This window comes from Zeugodacus cucurbitae, chromosome 3, assembly GCF_028554725.1.
Source record: "Zeugodacus cucurbitae isolate PBARC_wt_2022May chromosome 3, idZeuCucr1.2, whole genome shotgun sequence".
Lineage (NCBI taxonomy): Eukaryota > Metazoa > Arthropoda > Insecta > Diptera > Tephritidae > Zeugodacus > Zeugodacus cucurbitae.
Window position 1 is genome coordinate 31,786,209 of NC_071668.1, and position 23,127 is coordinate 31,809,335.

General features: G+C 33.0%; 1 protein-coding gene and 1 long non-coding RNA gene across 9 annotated transcripts in view; one reads left to right on the top strand and one right to left on the bottom strand.

Annotated features, from left to right (window-relative positions):
• Positions 1–1,545: 1,545 nt before the first annotated feature.
• Positions 1,546–5,596, bottom strand: LOC128920058 (uncharacterized). Of its 2 annotated transcripts, XR_008470177.1 has the most exons (6): positions 5,257–5,596; positions 5,026–5,202; positions 2,695–4,596; positions 2,248–2,631; positions 2,016–2,186; positions 1,548–1,958 (listed from the first exon to the last, which is right to left on the bottom strand). It is a non-coding gene; the product is annotated as an uncharacterized LOC128920058 (long non-coding RNA). The 2 variants fall into 2 exon arrangements; XR_008470176.1 differs by having other exon boundaries at positions 1,546–1,958; positions 5,026–5,596.
• A 2,386-nt stretch (positions 5,597–7,982) lies between these two features.
• Lrig3_0 (leucine-rich repeat-containing protein 4B) overlaps positions 7,983–23,127 on the top strand; it is a 28,351-nt gene continuing 13,206 nt past the window's right edge. The window contains exon 1 of one of the 7 annotated variants that reach the window (XM_029045589.2): positions 7,983–8,094. The gene's annotated coding sequence lies outside the window, so the exon portion shown is untranslated. Of the gene's footprint in view, positions 8,095–8,141; positions 8,241–8,566; positions 9,085–9,115; positions 9,423–10,240; positions 10,528–14,207; positions 14,375–23,127 lie in introns of those variants that run through there. The other 6 variants (XM_011196463.3, XM_011196466.3, XM_011196465.3 and 3 more) reach the window with 6 other exon arrangements.

Genomic DNA, 23,127 nt, shown 5'->3' on the forward strand with positions numbered 1-23,127 from the left:
CGAAATTTTTATTTTTTTTTGTCTTTCCTTTGTTCAAGCACGAGTTTATGGTCTTACCTAGAACACTTATTTTTGTTTTTTCATTTTGGATGATCCTGTCAAGAGTTATGTTGACGACGCGGATGCACCTTTTCTACGAGGGGTCACCGGAAATGACGTCTCAATGGAGGAGTTTTAATTTTTTTTTTTTTGAAAATTTCAGAAATTATTCTTTAAATATGTATCTATAATAGTGGTTGACACTGCATAGCGCAATTGTGTACGCTTACGCTCTATCGTTCAGTCGTTGTCGAACCAGCAACGAGTAAACATCGCGCATGGCTATAGCACTTTGCATAAGTGCCCTGCGCGAAATGCCTACTATTATGAATGTCGTTTGATGTTATGTATTATATTTATGGTTTTAAGCTATTTAAAGACAGAAAAGTTAATGCTTATGTGATCTAATATATTTGTTTAAATAATAAAATAACTAAAATGAATAAATTAGTACAAAAATTCATGTTTTATTAAAGCATTGAAAACATTCTCAAATTTGATGGTTACAGAGTTCTCACTGGGTATCCTTTATTTCGTGCTCACCTACACAGTCACAATTCCTCTCGTGCCGACCACTGATTTATAAGCAGCGTTTGAAAAACTACGCATCTCGTAGCATTTCATTTTACTCTTGCTACCGCTCTCACTTTGTCGAGAGCCACAAAAAAAAAGAAAAAACAACAAACACATGCGAGAGCTGTAGCACGTGCTACATGAAAATTTTCATTAGCTCTGACAAAACTCGGAGCAGAGTAGAGCACATACTTTCACATTGTTATGCTAGGCTATGATGTGGCTCTCGACAAAGTGAGAGCGGTAGCGATAGCAATTACAATAAGAATCTAGAAAATTTGCTGCTACAGAGCAAAGTGTATTCAACAAAGTGAACTAAGTATTTGACGTACCCGTTTTTGACAATAAAATGGTAAACAATTCTGGTGCTGAACACATAGAAGACGACAAGCGACGAACGACATCTGTCAAATATTAAAATACACGCGTTCTTATGGGCCCAGCTTTTTTGACAACAGCACGACTACGCGAAAACAGGCTTGTAGTTGTCGTTGTCGCCAAATAAATGTTCCTAATTTTGCCGACGACAATTGCCGCTGTAGAGCTGCCACTAACATGCGAAATGTAAAATTATTCAAAGTTCTCACAAGTATGACGTAAACTTGCTTTGATATATCATTTATAACAACAATCTATTACTTAAAACAAATAAATCGCCAATTTTTTACGTAAATAATTTCACTTTAAACTACCCTGCAAGACAGGTACCGGTGAAATGCCAGGGAGCGGTACCCGCAGTTTCAATGAAAGTTTCTATGCCATTCTTAAGGGCGAATTGACAAAAGTACCTGAAACTATTGTGTACGTGTGATCGTTCATCCCTTTCTTGCACATTACATTCATCATTTAGCAATGTATATATACTCTTGCACAATTTGGGGAATGGTATTGGTACAATCACGGATGAAAGACCCAATACTGCGAACCAAAACTCCACGTGCACTTTCAGTACTGCGACCCACAAAAGCCCAGAAACTATACTCTCTGTTTTCGGTTAGTTCTACCAAAATCCCAAATGAGAATTTAATAACAAAATCATTAATTATATTACATATTTATTGAAAATATCATGCCATTTAGTTGTTTATTATTATATTTACTTTATACATATATTATCGTACTACACTATATACATATGTATAAAGTAGGTGAAAATGAATATTTGAACAATTTTTGCTATCGGACAAAGGCTGGAGGAAGAGTGGAAAATGTCAAATACCCCGTGCGGTCTGGAAGTGTAAGCTGCGCACATTATGTGAGGACTCTTTTGGTTTCTTTCGGAGTTTTTATAAGATCTGTTCTTTCATTAATTTTACTAGTACTAGATTCATCTGGGAGGAGGGTTTCTATAAAATATAAAGTAAAATTTGAATTTTAACAACATAAAAGTTGGTAATAATTACCTTATGTTTCAGGAATTCTAAATCTAACACGCCACCGTTCAAGTCTTAACATCCATGCTCTTGCTGTAGTATTTCCATTGAACTAAATTCGGTGAATTTATGTCCTTGTAAAGCGATACAACAACGTTATGATTCCTCAATACAAGGTGAAAATGAATCAAAAAAGTTCTCCTAATTAAACATACAAAAAGTTTTTAAATTTCTATGAGCACAAACATTCACTTAAATTTACCCTTTAATTTCTGTGTTTTAGCTGCTAATGGCACGACCAAGTGCCAGTAAGCTCAAAGATACTGAAACTGCTTTGCCCTCTAGCTCATTGGCAAAATCCAGTTGACACACGTCGTGATAATAAACGGTTTCAAAAACACCTAAACCATGTCGTTCCAATTCTCGTGCTTGTGTTGACCAAAAGGTTTAATTGCACGCAAAAAAGTGACATTAAACGTAATATCTGGTGTGTGAATGATTTGTGTTCCATGTAGCAGCGTTTGCGTCCATAGTTTTGGATTTGCTTGGAGCACATATTCCATCGCTTCGAAAGTTCTACGCTGCTACAATAAGTGACACCAATAAGTTTGCGTACCTTTAACGCGCCATATGAGGTTTGAAATATCTGTGTGGAAAATTAATTAGAATTTAAGGCAAGATAATATTATTATATTCAACAATTATTTACGTATTCAATGGTTTCGCCACTGATGTTGACCATTGTTGGCGTAGCTTCTATTGCGTGCTTCGAATTGATAGTGCAATGAAGTATTACTGTATCACCCTCTTCAATTCCATATTTTGGCCTTAGAAAACTTTTATTTTACGTTTTACTTATTTAAAAATGCGTGCTTCAATAATTTATACATTAATTAGGCTACAGATCACTGAATTAAATAAAGCACGCAAAATAATACTTCACAAGCAGCCATGATATAGCTCAAAACAAAACTTGTTCAAACACGAGAACTTTGGTGGTTTCTTTCTATCATTCAGGGTGCTGTATGAGAGAAGAGTTGAGTTAAATGTTTATGCACATTTTACCCTTTGTTGTGTATGTGTGTGTGTAGTGGTGTTATTAAAATTTCTTTGAATGTGTTGGAGTTTCAGTACCCATGACTTGCTGGGTAAATATGTAAATTTTATTGAAGTGAAAGATGTTAGTACGGCAACAATGAAATTGCTGTTTGATATGTCGCTGCCGTCTTCAAAATGTTCAATACGCTGACTTCAAAGCGACATTTGTGGTCAGCCGTCGCTACGTCGCACATAGGAGCATTTACCCTCAAAAACCGGACAAAATTATTTTAAGTGATTTTATGGATGAAAATGCATGATTGAATATAATAATGCAATATATTAAAATAAAACAAGTAAGGAAGGGCTAATTTCGGGTGCAACCGAACATTTTATATTGAATATATATTCAAATAAAATGATAAAATAAAATTATAACAAAAAAAGAAGAACTCATCCGTGTGTGTTGTTACAAAGGCTCTTCTGATTCATCAGAATGTTCAGGCAACCCTGTTTGAGTGTCGATGTGGACCTCTGGTTCCTGTGACTCGAAGAGCTTTATAGTTTCACTCAAGAAGGGTTGGCTTTTGCTTCGCTGACGTTTTCGCTGGCAAATTAAAAATGGATCAGATGTGAGAAGAAGCCTGTTTAAACATCTTGGTTGCACTGAACCCGTGAAAATTTTCTTGCAAAGTCTTGTCGATATAGACGATAATGCTTGTTTCGAGCCTCCGCTGCCTCTTCTGATAACTGACCGATAGGTAAGATAGCGTGTTTTATGATTGTTGGGCCATGTGCAAGTATTTTATGAAGAGTGGGCGTCATTGGATGCCAGGAGTAGTTCTCCACGTACATTTTTGCTGTATCTTTGCAAAAGATTTGAAATTTCATTACATCAATTTTATGGACAGATGACATTGCTTCTAGAATGACCTTAAGTTTGATTATGAAATCTTTTTTTATTCCTGTAATTTCAGCAGCTAAATCTGGATCGCTGAAGAATCTTCGAGATGTGTTACCCGAATTAGAATTTCCGAAACCAGCTTTTGGCATGTCTATTAATAGTCCAGACCTTTCCCTGTATACTTCTGAGCTTCTATTATTTTTTGTATTTTATGGCTCTTGTAGGTGTAGAAGTTACGTCTATTATAAGTTTAGACGCAGCAGCATTACCTGACATCCTTTGACTAACGCTAGCTGCGTAAGTAAGCTCCTGGACAGGTATCTGCTCGCGAAGGTCTTTAGTGTTCCGGCGTTTACTACGATCAGACAACTCTTGGAATTGTATGCTTGGGCGCCCAGAGTTTGTATTCGGCGTCCAATTGTGTACTAAAATGGAAGCGTTAAGCCATTCTTCGTATTTTTTGACAAATCTTTCTTCAGTATAACTGGACAAATCATTACTTCATTAAATCATTACTTAAAGTTTGAAATTCGCCTTCTGGACACTTCATCATTTCTTGAAGCTTTTTTTTCATATATGACGTTTTATCTTCCCATTTTCTCGCAGCGCTTTCCCTACAAAGCATATATAATGTCTTTCGAGACATCTCTATAACTTTTGATTTTGAACCTGAAAAAACGAAATAATAGAACAAATTCCTAATGTACTTCTTGCACATTTTCAATTCCAGTAATTTTCGAAAAATGTATACCCTCTTCCCACCCGTCTAAACTAATTTAGCAGGATTTCAGTATTCAATTAAAAAAAACATAAAGCAGTACTAATTTTTTGCAGCTGATCAACTTTTTTCAACGCGTTTTTTTTTACAGGGGGGGAAAGACGGGGAAATATTTAAGCTGATATGTTAAGTAGAAACCCTGTAGTTCACTAAGAAAAAAAAATCAAAGCTCAACTTTGCCCAACACTATAACAAAAACACTAATTTCTAAAAAATTAAAAAAAAAATTAAGTTTTTTTAATGATTCCTTGTTTTCTCGAATAAAACATAATAGTACATTAACTAAATTAATTTTTATATTATTAATATTAAATACATACCATGCTGTCCTGAATCCATAACAAATATTTCCAAGAATTCCGTTCACGCATAAAAAAAACCACTTACAATCTCGAGAACAATGGAGAGTTTCGCGAATAATCATGTGCGTTCTGAACGAAGTCTAGGTTTCGACTACTTGTATGGCAATATAGCGGCCTGAAGGTCATTCATTTGATCTGTTCATTGTAGACCGGTTATTTATGTACCAAAAAAAAAACAATTTTGAGTACCATCGTTGAATTTTGTAATTTTCAATTTTGTCCGGTTTTTGAGGGTAAATGCTCCTATGTGCGTCGTGTCGTGTCGTCGTCTTTGTGTTCAGCACTTCATGTATTTGTTTACATTAACTCGTCTTTTTTATCTTGAACAATGTAATATATATTGATAAAATTTTTTGCAATTTGTCAGTTGGAGCACAAAACACTAGTAAATTGCTTCCATGAGTTGTTTGCATAAGCAGAAAGTATTCGGAATTTTATTTTCTTCATTTAAAAATTTTTTTCTGGTTTGAAATTTGTTTACTTTTGAATTTCAATAATTGAATTTTTGAATAAATGTAAGGGTTAAATCAATGGCAACAAACATGTGAAATTCGAGTAAAAAAAAATTAAATGTCATATACTTAGTTCACTTTGTTGAATACACTTTGCTACAGAGTAGTAAATGAGAACCCAGTCTATAAGACAGAAAAAAGTTTGAATTAAAAAAATAATTGTTCACATAAAAAAAAAATATTGAAAATAGGCCATTTAATTCCTCTCCTAGTTACGAATGCTTCTAGTTGTTAAACAAAACTGTGAATATTTGACAAAGATCGAATCTTTCTAGCAGTGCTAAATAAAACCTTCAATTCAATGCAAAATTAGTGAATTTCTTTATACTAGACTTAAAATATCATCTTTGTGATTTATTAGTTTAGTCAAATGTGAATCACTATGTTTTATATGGCAAACAGAAAAATTCAAATTTTATGCTTTAAAGAAATCAAAAAAGTAAGAAAAAAGTATTTTAGTGTAATCCGAAAGAAGTAGAAAGAATCGATGCCCATACTGAATTTTGATTATTCGGTCGGTCTCTAGATAAAGTGCAGCAGGCGTGGAATTACATTTCGTCAGAAACATGCGCAAATGTGTGTAGTACTATGCCAAAAAGAATACCCAGTAAAAAATCGTATAATCCAAAGATTAATCTTAGATCGCTCCTTTGCGAGTAATGGATTACTCCACAATGCTCCGAGGCCCATGCATTTATTACTCCTTTTTAACATAGCATGTCCTTACGAGGGATCACTCCTTTTGAGCTCCTAATGGAGCGCAAACCGAGCTTTCTTTTGAGCTCTCTTTAACCTCCGAAACGAGAGCAGACAGAAAGAAAGAGTACAAAAGGTGTAATGATTTTGGAATAGAAGCACAAAAAGAGTAATGATTTTTACCTCCAGTAAGAGCACAAAAAATAATAATATTATTTACATCTAAAAAGAGCAGAGAGAGAAAAATATAAACAGTTTTTTGAATAATTTAATTCAATGTTTTAATTTTCAAAATATAAGAATTAGTAATTCACATACATTATATACACTGTTATAATAATTTAAAATCAAGTTAATAGCTACTTTAATATTCAGGAATACTTCTGAGACGAAGCAGATTTGAATCCCTTTTTCAAAATCCCCATAAGACGAATTTTTTTTATTTAACTGATTCTGAAAAGATGAAAAAATAGCTAACATATACATACATATGTTTAACTTATAAATATAAATTAATTATAATTAATATAAATTAAAATATAAAAGCTCAGATCTTACCTTTTTTATGTGCAATTATTATAAATTGTGGTTTCAAGTTCATTATATAAATGTGTTAATATCAAATCATTTGGTTTCGACGCCTCTTCACAAGAAGTAGAACGATTCTTGGTAGAACATTTTTGAATTTCTTTTTTCTTTAATCGCCTTAGGTGATGCTTGGAATAAATATTTTCACACATTTTTTTAAATTAATTACATATGCTTCTTATAGTTAATCAATTTTTACCCGATTATATTTGCGATACTTCAATAATGATCACGCGTTGATTACAAATTTCAAACTATTTTAAAGTGACAAAATACGCGTTTATTGCAAACAAAAAAATACCGCAAAAATTAACAGTTATGACGGGCCGTTATGGTTAATCCTTTATTGATACATTTTGGAATAATAAACGAGCAATAGAAGTATCCGTTCGCATATTATTAGCTCGTTTATTCCTCCAAAATGTATCAATAAGCGAGAAAACAAACAATTTTCGTAAAAACTAACGAAAATGCCTTTATTACTCACTTAATGCTCGAAATGGATGAACAAGTCATTACTCCTTTATTACTCGATTTTGGTATTAATCCAAATATTTTTTACCGGGTATATTAGCTGTCATCGACTGGTAGAGAAGTGACCAATCGATTACAGCTATTTTATTATATATAATTTCAAGTACTAATATTAATTTTTAAACTTGTATATAACAAATTTAAAAAACATCAAAACATTTATTAGCTTTTTATCATCGATTGGGTACATATCGATACCATGATTTCAATTTACTTTTTATGTAAGCAGTACAAAATTTTATTAATTTAACTTTTTTAGAAGGATTTCTTAAAAAAATTGAAATTTGTATAGTTTTCGAATTGTGAGCACGTTCAAAGAAGTTTTGCATTAATTGCAACGCAAATAGTATTAAGCAAATATATTTTTGAAATTTATAATGAAGTTTATTCCGTTCGAGTAGTTCGCAACAGTATATGCATCAAATTTCATTTTGGGTAAGTAAATTTACTCTGCTCATTTGCTGCTATTTACCACTGTATGCCGGTTTCAGTATTAACACTGGCTCTGCTGCTGTTCTTCTGTAATAAAAATATGCGTCTTCTGTTGGTTGGACAAGTGCTTGAAGTTATGTATTTCACCAGTCGTATCTTGAGGTTTCGGCTTGCCACAACGTAACTGTGGCTGGCTTTCGGTTTGAACCGTCATTAATTTTAGTGGTGAACTGATTTTCTGCTTTTATTTTCAAAAAAAATAAAGGTGAATACTCATGCATAAGTTTGAATGTGCACGTTTGTTTGTACATATACACAGATACTTATATGAATAATAAATTATAAACAAGTGGTTTATCTCTCGCGTGTGAGTAAAGTGCGCCTGCTGCATTGGTCTCGAAGTGTTAATTGGTCTGTTGTTGTGATCGTTTTATTAACACATATCGGTGCAGATATTGTATGTGTATATGTTGCTTCGGAACAAATATTACTAATATTCATATTTACGATAAGCATCAACTTAAAAAACAACTATTTATATGTACATACTTATGTGTGTATGTATATATGTATGTAAATCGGTGTATTAATACAACTTGAAACCAATTTACAGAAAAAAAGTTTAATTTAACATATTTCATTACACTTGCTGTTTTTTAATATCATCATAGATATTTACAATATGCTTTATCTACTTATGTATATCACTCACACTTACATACAGAAAACTTAACAGTTGGATTTTTCACCATTCAAAAACCTGTTCTAAACACCAACAAAGCATATATTCGTGTTTGTATGTTAATGGTACCCCAATATCGTGTGCCGGCCAAAGCAGTTGTTCGGCTAGTATCTACGGTACGCTACGATCGCTGTGCGTTGTGGTGGTGCGGAATGCGGTACAGGATTCCGGTAGAGTTTTGTGCTAATGTGCATTTGTGTTACTGTTAGCTAAAGTAGACAACGCTGTGCCCATTACGGACAATGCAACACGCGAGATTTTAAAGTAACTTTAACGATACTTACAAGTATACCAACAGCATACTCATGTACACATACCGTTAGAGTATAATGCAAATACTGTGGCAATTTTCTAATTAACAATTCTGCGTGCGCCGGTTAGAGCTCCGAATAAATTTAATAATATTCTTTCGCCAACGAATATGGCGTTGGAGTAACCATTTACCAAATATATAATACAAATGTATTCTTTAATAAAATGAGTAACGGAACCGGTTTACCTAAACAGCTTTAGGTCAGTCTATAAAAAAAATAATACAAAAATAAATTTAAAAAAATAATACCTAAAAAATAAAAATGCAAAAACGTTTAAATTAGTTACAACGAATTGTATACATTTATGCGATGTTGTTTTGGCCATAATTTGTGGCAATGTGGAGAACAATGTGTACAGTTAATAATAAATAAGTGTTTTAAAAATATTTACTAGTGAAGTGGGTCAATATACATACTATATTGGTGGTAATATAATTGGCTTTTAAAACACAAAAACGAATTTTTTAGCCTTTCTGCAAGGATAATTCGTAAAGTAATTTTTATGTGCTTATGATAGGTATTTAATACATATAAAAGGTATGTAAAATATATAAGTACTAATGAAAAGACAAATACAGTTGTTTTCCGAAATAACGAACACATTAATTGTCAGGCCTGTTCGTTATATCGAATTTTTCGTTAATTCGAGTACTCACTTAGAGGTATATTTTTCAATAAAAATGAGTTAAATATCCGTAAATAAATTGTTTTATTAATTATTTGTTAAAAAATGAAAAACCATAACAAAACAATTCAAATCCAACAAATTCTTCCAAAATGGACCAATCCTGACACTTATACTTCTATTTGGTGCTGATCAATACTTTTAATCTTTTTTATAAAATTCAAAATTTTTTCAATTTGCACATTTCTTTTGAATTTGTTCATGTTTTTTTTTTAATTTTGGTTCGATGTTATTTGATTTTTTTCTCTTTCTTCATATGTCTTCTTCAAGTTGTTCGTTAAACCGAGTACTTACAAATCCCCGATGTTCGTTATTTAAAGTACTCAGTGTAAAAAATTTGCTTGTTCGTTATAAGCGGTTTCCGTTAAAACGAATATTCGTTATTTCGGAAAAATACTGTATATTTAAATTATATATTCGATGAAGAAACTTGTTTTCTGGCCAATCAGCGATTTCTAAAAAATGCTAAATGTGTTTTTAAACAAAATTTTTGTACAAATGTTAGTTCTCCGACTTTTCTTATATGGATTACTTGTATAAATAAATTCATTGTACTAACTAATTAACTATAATTCTGAAAGATGGATGGTTGTTAACCGATTTGCCCCTTGTCAAACTGTAGCATTGGGAAGTCAATAAAATGTTGCGAACTCTCAAACGTTAACACATAACGTCATAGTTCGGCTTATCTAAAACTAATTGACATGAATATAGAGTTATATGCTATAACTAAGAATTAATTTAACCTATAAAAGTAAAATTCGGTACATAAAATCACAGTATGGAGGGACATGTGAATGTAAACCGTAAATTGATGAATGTAAATACCAGACCATATAATGGTTTGGTTGAAAACTATTCAAAGTGCGTTAACTCGCTAAAGTAAAACAACAGAAGCGTGTGCATTTACAATAATGACGACACAGACGAACTACATCACTATCAAAAATGGACACTGTAAGTAGCACCACCCATCTTTGCGGAAAATCCTTATCTCAAGAGTTAGTCTACCAATTTCAACTAAATGTGACACATATAATTTTCTTGATATCCTGATATTAAGTTGGGCCGAAATCGATTCACAAATACGCATAATTTCAGTGTAACACAAATTTTAAATCCATCTAATTTTTTCACTTTACGATGAAGAAATCATATCACTACTCTGTTAACTTGAAACTTACTGTCTCTGTGACTAATAGTACTAGTTAATAAGATAGTAATCCATTCACAGTTTTGTCTGAGGCATGGCATGCCCCGCATGGTGGGTTGTGCGCCGCTATTTGTTGATGATGAGAGAGAGCATTTAGTGGAACACAATCAAAGAAGAGAAGAAATCTATGCATAAATTGAGCTTAAGCCTTAAGCACATTTTCCAAGTGATTGCTATTAAGGCTGCACACACAACAACACAACAACACAACAAATAGCAACAACAATACATACTCAAATTTCATAGTTAAAATGCATGGATATAAGGAGCATACAAGTATATATACATACATACATATATACATTTGTGTATGGTACAAAAATTAGTGGGTCTATTTGCTGATTCATAATACTACTACTCCAACCAAAAACAAGCAATGCATGCGTACTAAGCTATAGACTAGCGCTGCAAAATGACTTTCTCCACTTTTCTTTTGTTGTTGTATTGAAAGTCGCCTTTAACTAGTATTTATTAATACTATTACATATATGTACATACGTTTTATTTAATAATTCATGGATATACATACTACATATGAGGTAGATACATGCGTAGCAAAATATATGCACATTTGTAATACTACAATTTGTGTATAAAGTACGTGAACATACATATAAAAACGCCATTGCAGTTTGTTATGCTACTTTTTAGCATTTAGTACACTTGCCTAAGTGGCTTACCTGATGTTGTTTTGTCTTCGAAATTGAGTTTTTCGATTAATTGCTTTATTCAACCCACTTTAACTGTTTTTTGTGTGTTCGTTGCGATATTTGGCCATCATTCGCCATTATTCGCACTGGTTGCAATCGACGCGCGAATGCTTTAAAGAATAAATGCTAGAGTTTGAATGTTGCTAATAGTTTTAATTTTATAGCCAGAGTGGCTAGATTTGATCAGCGCAACTAAATGTTGTCTCTAAGTTTATGTTTGTTCATTTCTAAATGTGAAGGTAATGATACAACAGCGTGTATGTAAAAATATGCGTTAAATTCCTTCGAAACTTAATGAGGTGTCCCTAGAAGCAGTTTTCTTATGTGCCTCCCAGATGTGCATAATTAAGAAACATCTTTTAATTTTAATTCTCGCGAGAATGTGTTACGTTATCACTATCAAGGTCAGTCTCTTCGAATAGCTGTTTTTGACCTAAATAGTTCAGATAATGGCGAATATGGGTGGAAGATCTTTATTTAAACTCAATAAATTCTTCAGTTGTTTATGTTTCACTTTTCAAAGAAATTTACTATTATTTTCAATCCATTCTAGTATATTTTATTGCTCTTTAATTAAATAAAAATTAAAAACTTAATTCTAAACTATACTATATGTCGGTCTCCTACTTTTCATTATATACTGTGATTTTTCAGCCTCCTTGAAATTGAAATCAATTCGTCATAAATGTTAGGGGGACTAAGACTTCTAAAACCGTTGCCCGGTGCACGAATTGCGAAGTATCCCAATCCGTTCAAAGACACAACAACAAAACACACAGAAAAAACTATACAATATCTGCAAAAATTGCTACATCAAAACTCATGGAACAAAATAATTGCTTATACATATGTATATCGCTGATATTGAATTTTCATTTCTGAACTTAAAGATGAAAATTTGAAAAACTAACCTAATATAAAAATATGTATATTTAAATTATTACTTATATATATATATATATATATATATCTTATATATTATATATTAGAATGGCAAATATCCTTTCCGCCTTTTTTATTTTGAATTTCGCGGCTATGTATAAAGCACTACAGAGCTCGTATCTGGCAGTAGTATACATCTTTGAAAGGTTTTGACATAACCTACAAAACGACGCTATGCATGATTAGTATGGATATTGCGTTCAACAGTTACAGACGTGTAAACATGGAGTTCATTAACACCGAAATTCGCGCTATTTTAAAGTTTTCCTTCGTTAAAGGTAAAACTGCGGAGGAATGTTTTCGACGATTCAGAGCGGGTGAAAACGACACTATGGATAAGCCAGCCGGCGGAAGACCTGTCACGACGAATACCGATCAATCATGGAAAATATCTAGTTAGACCGTAATGTGGCATCTTGTGGCACTGCCCAGGAGATAGGAGTTAGTCATCAAACCATTTTAAACCATGTTCAGAAGGCTTGATACACAAAAAAGCTTGATGTTTGGGTGTCGCATGATTTGACGCAAAAAAACCTTCTTGACCGAATCAACGCCTGCGATATGCTGCTGAAACGGATCGAACTCGACCCATTTTTGAAGCGGATGGTGACTGGCGACGAAAAATGGATCACATACGACAATATCAAGCGAAAACGGTCGTGTTTGATCGCCTGCTCCTTCTCAATTAAGGATTCACCAATCGTCCCAAACAGTGGCCAAGTTGGGATCGACGGCCATAAAGGTTTTGCTGTGTGTTTGGTGGGATTGGAAGAGAATCATCCGCTATGAGCTGCTGCTAACTTAAGAATGGCTGAACCGATTTGCCATAAATTTGGTTTGCAGGTAGCTTAGGACCGGGGGCAGGACATTGGATACTTTTTATTCCATTCACGTGACGAGAACGTGAATAAACATTCCATATGAAACACAAATTTATTATTCAAAACATCAGAGTAGGCGTTCATTTCATAAAAAAAGAAAACAAAACTGAAAAACAAAAAAATTATGAATCAAAAAATTATGAAAATTATGAAATTAAAAAAATATCATAATTCAATTATAAAAGATTCGGCAAGTAAACAGATTTCTCATTCTTTTTGTGTGTTAATGTTTTTTTTCGAAATCGTATGTTCAAAAACTGTTCAGAAAGTTTCCTATAGTAGAAGATATTTACCAATACCTGGGGTTGCAATACTGCTTCATTTTTATCTGTTTTGTTTTCTAATTTTTAATTAATAATTGCGTAAATGTAAAATAGTTCGCTGAAATTAAATGTTTATGTAAAAACCTTGCAACCGTTTCTTTAATTATCTTATTCAGTTGTATATATTGAGATGCTGATCTCTTTACTTCACGTAATTGATTTCAAACATGAGCGATGGAAGAAAACTAAGCCACAGTCCAAACGAAAATGCAAAAACGTGTTTAAAAATTCCAAATAAAACTGTTGTACTATATAATCGGTTCAACATTATTTATCCATTGACCGAATATTCCTTGCCTTTTCATTGAAGCGAAAGAATTTGAATAAAGTTTGGGTCTACTTCTGCCAGACCAATATGTTTGTAGATGGCTGATGATTTGTTATAAAATGTTCATACTAATTTCCGAAAATAAAATTAAATTATGATTACACTTTACGGAAAAATCTAATTTTTTTCTGGGTATTGGACCAAACTATTTTTCCATGAGAGTGAGTCATAAGTCAAAACATTATATTCTTCGATTTTCGAACATAGCCTCATATTATCGATTTTATGGCATTATATGAAAAAACTTAAGCTAACAACAAACATGAGAGTCGCACTACAAAACGACAATGCTGTTGAAGATTTTTCTGAGCAATTGCTGACTATTGATAATGGTCGAGTACCTGTCGACGAATCAAGCGGATTGAAACTTAAACCAACCAAAAACATGCAACGGAACGCATTGGGTGGTAAGTAAATTGCTGAACAATCAAAAGATAGTTCGAAGCAGAGAAAGTTCTCATTCCGATTATCCCGATGATCCCAACCGATATGCCGTTTCAGTTTAAACGATTTCAATTTCCGATTAGTCTTGCATTCGCTATAAATTTTAACAAACACAAGGCCATCCAAATAAAAAAATTAACTTAATAACATCCAAAATCAGCTAATTTATTGCCTCTAAGGCGGAAGATAGTTTGCCGCCGGGACAGCAAGTATTTATATATATTTGGCGTAGGCACCGCTTATGTGATTATAGCCGAATCTGTAAGAGCGCACCATTCATCACTTCTTCTAGCTGTTTGGCGTCAATTGGAAATACCAATAGAAATCAGGTCGCTCTCCACCTGGTCTTTCCAACGAGTGAAGTGGAAGACTTCCTCTGCTTCCACCAGCGGGTGCTGCATTGAACACTTTCAACGCTGGATTGTTTTCGTCCATTCTATTAACATGATCTAAGGCGGTCATCTTTTCTGCGACCACTTCTTCATTTAAAGATTTTCATTTGTCATGGTTGCATGGTACAGAGGCACACTCTTATAAGGAAAACATCACGCTCGAGTTTTTTTTAGAATACAGTAATCCCCGCTTAAGAGGACTGCTGAAGATGTAACAATTTTGATTATAATTAAGTACATACTTCGATCTACTATTTTCTCTTTTAGAGTGAAAGTCACATTTATTTCTTATTAATAACAAAAATACTTATTAATAACAATAAATATAAAAAAACATAACAAAACAGATTCGGGTGCAAACGAACATTTTATACTCTCGCAGTTTATTGATATATTTTTATTAAGATAACACACAATTTGACCCAATTTGAAAATCCTATAATTAGGTATATGAAAGTTACACTAATAGAAGAAAAATATTTGCTCTAAATTAAATTAAGATACCTGAGAGATTTACCGAAATTTTCGGTGAAAAATTACCATGGGTCGCTGAATTCTTCATATTCGATATTCGGGGCTTAAATTAATTGTCCGATTTCGACAATTAATAAGTTATGCCACAGACCATATACAGTATTTGTGTAAAGTTTTATTTCGCTATTTTCATTTGTTCCTTATGTATACATATATTATAAAGTGAAGAAATAAGATGGAGTTCAAAATTGAGTTACATGGGAAGTTGCTGTGGTTTTCCATACGTGTCATCAGCGTGCCAAGAAAGTGTTATATACCGAATTTCATTGAAATCTGTCGAGTAGTTCCTGAGATATGGTTTTTGACCCATAAGTGGGCGACGCCACGCCCATTTCCCATTTTTTATAAAAAAATCTGAGTGCAGCTTCCATCTGCCATTTCTTATGAAAAATTTGGTGTTTTTGACGTTTTTCGTTAGTGAGTTAACGCCCTTTTAATCATTTTCAACATAATCTTTGTATGGGAGGTGGGCGTGGTTATTATCAGATTTCTTTAATTTTCTGACCGTATAAGGAAATGGATAAAAGAAACGACTGCAGAAAGTTTGGTTTATACAATTTTTTTGGTTTGCAAGATATATACAAAAAATTCCGATCCTCTGTACCAAATTTTATTTTCATAACTTTATTTATGGCTGTATAATGCGTGGCAAGGGTCCGATTTCGCCCATTTTCAATGACAACCGCAATGTAAACCGCAAACTACCGTTATGTGAACAAAACTATAATATTCTCTTTAGCAACTTTGTTGCGAGAGTATAAAAATGTAAGAAAATTATCATTGAGAATATTCTTAATATACCAAAATAACCTTTAGAGTTTGTTTGTTGTGCGAAACTGAAAAATAAATGTCATATTTTTAATTACTCTGCATTTACGCAGATCACTTTAGTCATCCATTTTATGTACAAATATATATCAAGAAGTGCTTTGGTCAGAATCAGCGATAGAAATTATTGACCCGTTATCGTCGTTTGATAGGAACTTGTTTGCGGTTCATTATAAATTGCAAGAGAAGTATTGGAAGAATGAATTTGGGTCAATTGGCGTCTACCATATTCCGGCTTGACGAGCTCCGTTTATGTAGCTGTGGCTTTTTATGTTTTTTTCTCTATAGATTTTGTTCGTTTGTGTGTCGTGTATTGCGTGCACACTACTGCAATAGAAATGCTTTGCAACAGTTGCACATTTCACTTCTGCGATTCTACTCTTTGTCTTAGTCATACACGCGCAGGTGTACGTGTATTCCTTTATAGAGGACAACAAGTAATCAACGGTATTTTCGAAAGCTAACATAGCAAAACCAGGCGTAATCTAGAGTGGTCACCAACTCCCAAAACTATGACTGAATTGAACAACTATAAAAAATATCCATGAAAAATAATAAGTAGGAAATGACATAGATATGATATACATTTGATTAATAAATACAGTTTAAAAACTAAAAAACACGCTTCTAACCACATCAAACTAAAAAATTAAAAACAATTCTTAATATATGCTGAATAAAATAATTAATAGTATGTTTACATATGAAAATAATCTCGTTCTAAGCTCGTTCAATAAGCTAACCGTTTACATATAGCCAAATGAGATAATCAATTGTCAAATGTGTTGCTTTTGTTGTTGTATCACACATATTTCTCTCGCTGTCGGCCATTTTTGTTTACATTTTTATTTGACATTTCTCCTCTTCTTCGCAAAATGATCGATAAACCTAGGAATAACACCGAAAATCTAGTTGTATAAAACGAGATAATTTTATAATCTCGGATTATCCAGAGAGGAATTTTGTGGGGGAATCTCAGTTCTTAATTACAGATTATCGAGTTCAGCTCGTAAATGGAGATAATCTCGTTATATGTAAACATAGTATTAGGAAACATATTTGTATTTTTGGTTAAAAATCGTGAGTTGCTCAATTTGAGAGTCGCTCAAATATTTTAAGTACCACTGAAAAAAGTATCAACCATTTAAAGATACAGGTGGAAAACATATTAATACGAGTTTTCTATTGCAGTTGCTTTTCGGAAGTGTTTATTGTAGGTCTTGTTTTGATGACCGCCAAAAGTTCTTCATATTATAAGCCTAGCTTTGCTATTACAAAACTAATTTTTATTACCTGAAAGCCAATGGTTTTGCATAATTTCATATCATTTCTCTTGGTGTGCTTTTATCTTTACATTTATGTTATCCCATATTTTTGTTAAGCGCGTCTTAGCATTTTAAATTTTCCGCTATATACATAAGTATACTTTCATTAAGGATATGTAAGGATATTTACATATGTTGCATACTTTTAGGCGCATCTTGCAGTGGAAAAGTTACAAACATACAAGTGAAGCTATGTATGTTATGGGCGTTGAACCGTTTAGCCGGCACTCCTCTTTTTCCTTCGCGGTTCGGCGCCAGTTGGAGATTCCAAGTGGAACCAGGTCGCTCTCCACCTGGTCCCTCCAACGGAGCGGAGGCCTTCCCCTTCCTCGGCTTTCTCCGGCGGATACTGCATCGAACACTTTCATAGCTGGAGTGTTTTCATCCATTCGGACAACATGACCTATTCAACGTAGCCGCTGTCTTTTTATTCGCTGTACTATAACTCATACAGCTCATCGTTCCATCGTCTGCGGTATTCGCCGTTGCCAGTGTTCTGAGTACCATAAATCCTACGCAAAATTTTCCTCTCGAAAACTCCTAGTGTCGTCTCATCTGATGTTGACATCGTCCAATCTTCTGCACCATAAAACAAGACGGGAATGATAAGCGACTTGTAGAGTTTTTCAGGTTTAGTATCTTCAATCTTCGAATCGTAGATATACTAAAATCATATCAAGCACTTTGAGTTTGGCTTTTATGTTCCGATTATCAAAAAGCTCTGAATTTATTTAGTGCCAACAGCACCAGGCTGACAATGGTGTTATTATATAAAATAAACAGAAGCGTTTACAAATTCGTAACTAATTTTCAAATTTCAATTGGTTTTAATTAGAAAAATAATTGTACGCATAATGTACATATCATAAACATGTGACAATAAAAGCGCTTTATTAGTTTGTCTAGTTGAAATATTTTTTATTTTATTTTGTTTTAACGCTAAATTATTGAATTTGTGTTTTGGAAATACTTAAAAAGGGAAATAATGACTTTCCTTTAACCATAAATAGTAATAAAAGTGTTCCCATTTTTATACTCTCGCAACAAAAGTTGCTAAGAGAGTATTATAGTTTTGTTCACATAACGGTTGTTTGTAACTCATAAAACTAAACGAGTTAGATATAGGGTTATGTATATCAAAATGATCAGGGTGACGAGACGAGTCAAAATCTCAATAACTTGAGTAAAAATTGAGATATCTTCATGAAACTTGGAACACATGTTCCTTGGGACCGTGAGAGGGTTGCTTTCGAATGGGCAAAATCGGACAACTGCTACGCCCACAAAATGGCGAAAACCGAAAACACATAAAGTGTCATAACTAAACCATAAATAAAGTTATAAACGTAAAATTTGGAATAAAGGATCGCACTAGGAAGGGGCATATTTTGATGTAATTTTTTTGGGGAAGTGGGCTTGGCCCCGCCCCCAAATAGGTTTTATCGACATATCTCGCAAACCAATAGAGCTATATAAACCAAACTTTCTGCAGTCGTTTTTTTAGCCACTTCTTAATACAGTCCAAAAATGAAAGAAATCGGATAATAACCACGCCCACCTCTCATACAAAGGTTAGGTTGACAATTACTAAAAGTGGTTTATCTCACTAACGAAACACGTCAGAAATACTAAATTTTATAGAAGAAAGCTGCACTCAGATTTTTTTACAAAGTGGAAAATGGACGTGGCATTGCCCACTTATGGGTCAAAAACCATATCTCAGGAACTACTCTACCGATTCGAATGAAATTCAGTATATAATATTTTTTTGACACCCTGATGACACGTGTGGAAAATGGATTAAATCGGTTCACAACCACGACAACTTCCCATGTAACTCAATTTTGAACTCCATCTTATTCCTTCACTTTATAATATATACATAAGGAATCAATAAAGAGAGCGAAATAAAACTTTACACAAATACTGTATATGATTTGTGGCATCACTTGTGAAAAAATTGTCGAAATCGGACTATAACTTTTCAAAGCCCCGAATATCGAATATGAAAAGTTCAGTGCCCCATGGTAATTTTTCACCGAAAATTTCGGTAAATCTCTCAGGTATCTTAATTTAATTTAGAGCAAATATTTTTCTTCTAATAGTGTAACTTCTCCTAGCTCTCATATACCTAATTATACGATTTTCAAATTGGGTCAAATTGTGTGTTATCTTAATAAAAATATATCAATAAATTGCGAGAGTATAAAATGATCGTTTGCACCCGAACTTAGCCTTTCCTTACTTGTTTTTATAGTAAATTACAAAACAATATATTTTAGAAAATGTATACCATATTATGATTCTAAAGTCATTTGATTTCAGGAGTCATTTGAAGGTTAGTTCTAACTGCAAAACCAATGCTTTTAATTGTATTGCCTTCCTCTGACAGAAACTATACAAATTACACAACGCAAAAATTCAAAAAGATATAAGGCTATATCAACAGTGACCCCAGAGGTGTTGATTTTATTGTAGTTAAATGACTACATACTTATAAATAAGTTAAGTAATTAGGGGCACCAACTACTTTTAGTAGAAATCACCAAAGTAAATTACCGATTCTAAGCAAATTGAGTCGTTGTTGCGCATTTTCTATAAAACACCATATTAAGGCTCGTCTCAATTAAAAATTACAATTAATATATTAAGGATAATATATGTGGATAAGGTATACGTTAAATTATATTCTAGTTAACTATTTGATTTATATTTTTAGTGACAAATATAGATAAGAACGTTTTGGCCGGTTTAAATGTCAATATTATGACTCATTATAAAGTTATTAGATGATAAAAAAGAATAATAATGATATTAATTTATTTTTTATATATATGTATATTATTCTCAATTAAAAACATTTTCAATTCAGCACAATATTCTAATTTAACTTGTCTCTAGCTAGGTTTTCTCCCAACTGGGCAAGTACCATATATACATATTATTTTTTTACATTACAAAAAAACTTGGTAAGTACCTCGAGGCACTTAAGTGCCTTCATTTAAGTGCCTTCCCCGCTTAAGTGTCTCAAAATTAATGCATGTTAAGAATGGGCACTTAACCGGGGAGTACTGTAATATGCAAATATGTATGTACATATATTGAATTAATTTTTTTAATTTTTATTCCAATATCTTCACATGTGTTGTCAGAATTGAAAGTTATGTTATATTCTCAAGTTTTGAAGTGTCGCTTTCCTCTACTGACTAGCCTATAAAATTTACTTCTTTAAGGCGTTGCAGTGGTCCAACGTTTTATAAAGATATATAGATTTTTAGACAAGTTCTCAAATGACTGAAACGCGGTACGGTCAGACAGACGGGCATTGCGACTAATATTACAAAGATAAACTATCCCCTCTCTAAAGTTGAAACTAACTGCACATAGTGTGCAAAATTTCATTTAAATCGGTTCTGTACTGATTTGTTCACTTTATAATATATACATTAAGAACAAATGAAGATACCGGAACAAAACTTTATACAAAAACTGAATTTGAGGTGTGGCATCCCTCGTTTAAAAACTGTGGAAATCTGACTACAATTTTTCAAAGCCCCAGATTTCGAACATCAAGACCTCGGTACCAATAGATAATTTCTTATCGTAAATATTGGTAAATCTCTCACATATTTTTAAGAAGTTCAGATATAAACGTTTTCTACTAATGATGTGTTTCTATGTCAAAAATAGGTGAAATGGGGACATAACTTCCCCTAGCTCCGTATACGTAATATTTGGATTTTCAAACATATTACATTTAAGTTGTCAGATATTTGACTAACGCATTGCATGTACATATCGCTCTTTTACATGAATAGTGTCATAACTCAAAAAACACGATGTTTGAGTTGAGTATGCAGAAATGTGCGCAATTTCATTGTCCATTTGTATAAAAATTTCATTCTAATGCATATAAAAATAAACCGGGAAATAAGAATGTGCCGTTATTAAACTTGTTATGTTAAATTATTTTTTAACCACAACAACGACACATTTGATTTTTTTACGAAATAACGACATATTTTGTGTTACAACACATATTGACATCGGGTGAATTTGGTTTTCTTTTCAGAAAGAACGACACATTTTGTATTACAACGGTATTGGTGAAAAAGTAAATTTTCAATGTTGCTTTTTTCAGCAAAATAACGACATAATTCAATTCACTTATGGAATTTTTCTATATTTGCTAAATAAGAGACAATTGAAAACTTTAAACCGTTCTCCTGTAAAATGTATGTATAGGCCATGTAGGTGTATTTATTTTAAATAATATATGCGAAAAAAAATAAACAAATGGAAATGGAATTTTATTACATATACATACATATGTATTTAGCGGGCTTGGCCATACTTTTTAGATGAAGATGAGAAATCAAAACTATTGTGAAATTGGCATAAAGATAGAAATAAAAAAACGTGAATTATAAGCAATATGCAAATGGACCTGCTGCTAAGATTATTGATAAAAACTGGATTTTATACATATGTATGTGTATAAGCACGAGTATGTATGTATGTAGATACATATTTGGATGGCTTGGATGTACATATACAAACCACATTATTATTAATAAAGAAAAACAAAGAATGCAACAAAGGCGAAAACTGAAGAAGCTCAAGGCCAAGCATGACATCATGCAAAGTCTATGTAAATTGAGATTTATATAATCAAATGTCAATAGACAAATGATACCAATAAGGCTCATCTCCGTAGAACACGGAACATTATACTAAAAATAAAAAGCAACCGTTTAGCCGGTTATAGCCGAATCGACGATAGTGCGCCACCTCTCTCTCTCCTTCGCAGTTCGGCGCCAGTTGGAGATCCCAAGTGTAACCAGGTCGCTCTCCACTTGGTCCCTCCAACGGAGTGGAGGCCTTCCTCTTCCTCGGCTTCCTCCGGCGGGTACTGCATCGAACACTTTCAGGGCTGGAGTGTTTTCGTCCATTCGGACAACATGACCTAGCCAGCGTAGGCGCTGTCTTTTTATTCGCTGAACTATGTCAATGTCGTCGTATAACTCACCAAGCGTCATTTCTTATTGTATATTGATGTTTTCATTTGATTAAACTAATATGTAAAATTTCATATTTGTGCTTAATTGCTACTTACTACGACTACTTAAATTGATAGTAAATAAAATTTCGGATCAAATTTTTTCTGTCTCATTCTTTTTGCACAAACTTAATGAATAATATCAAATACTTCAATTAGTGATTCTTAAAATTATATACTCAGCGATGTTACCTGCGTGCTCAACTATACTGGCATCAATAGCTATTCGCAATGTAAAATCCTATTTTACTAGTCAGTGCAATTACATACCGGCAATTGTACTCCATCAAATGGAGTGTAATACTTATTGAATTTGCTTATTTAAACCCTAGCGATAAGTATTCCAACATTACATCTATTAAAAGGGAGAATGCTGTAGTTGGTCCTGTGCTGTGCTAATTCATTGTCCTTCAATTAGTTAGTACATTACTTATTTTTATACTCTCGCAACAAAAGTTGCTAAGAGAGTATTATAGTTTTGTTCACATAACGGTTGTTTGTAAATCATAAAACTAAACGAGTTAGATATAGCGTTATATATATCAAAATGATCAGGAAGACAAGTTGAAATCCGAATG